We start from the raw sequence: 591 nt of genomic DNA, 5'->3' as shown, positions 1-591 counted from the left end.
CAACTTGCATAGTTATTAACCAACACACAAACAGATATACAACAAATACTTTTATGCAAGATTAACAAGAATATAACAAGGAACAAGCATGCAAAATATCAGCTCCAAATTCGCATTAAAACATCTTGAAATATAAAAGAGAAAATGATAGAAAAGATTCAGCAGAGATTTTATCCTGGTTCGTTTTGCTGTCCACTGCAAAACTACATCCAGTCCTCCCCTCTGATTTGGGAGATTTTCCTTCTTCACCTATAGAACACAATGTGCGTTACAACACACTTCCAATTACAAACTAAAACGCTCATTTCTTGGAACCCAAAGAACTTTGTCACCATTGGTTTGACCTTTTCCAAAACTGCCTCCAAGAAAACCTTTCTTACCGCGATTCGGCCCCAGCCAAGATATCGCTCTTTATCCCAAGACCTCCAAGTATTTGTGTGAAGAACACCTTACCTCACCGCAGCTAGGATTTTCCCAATCCTTGAATTAACAATGCTTTGAGTTATGAATGAGTACTTAATACTCGAATATTACAATAAAGATCAAAGACTAAAACCTAAGCAAAAACTCACAAGACGTCCTAGTCTAATA

This window comes from Lupinus angustifolius, chromosome LG09, assembly GCF_001865875.1.
Source record: "Lupinus angustifolius cultivar Tanjil chromosome LG09, LupAngTanjil_v1.0, whole genome shotgun sequence".
Classification (NCBI taxonomy): Eukaryota; Viridiplantae; Streptophyta; class Magnoliopsida; order Fabales; family Fabaceae; genus Lupinus; species Lupinus angustifolius.
Note: the sequence above shows the minus strand (reverse complement) of the source record.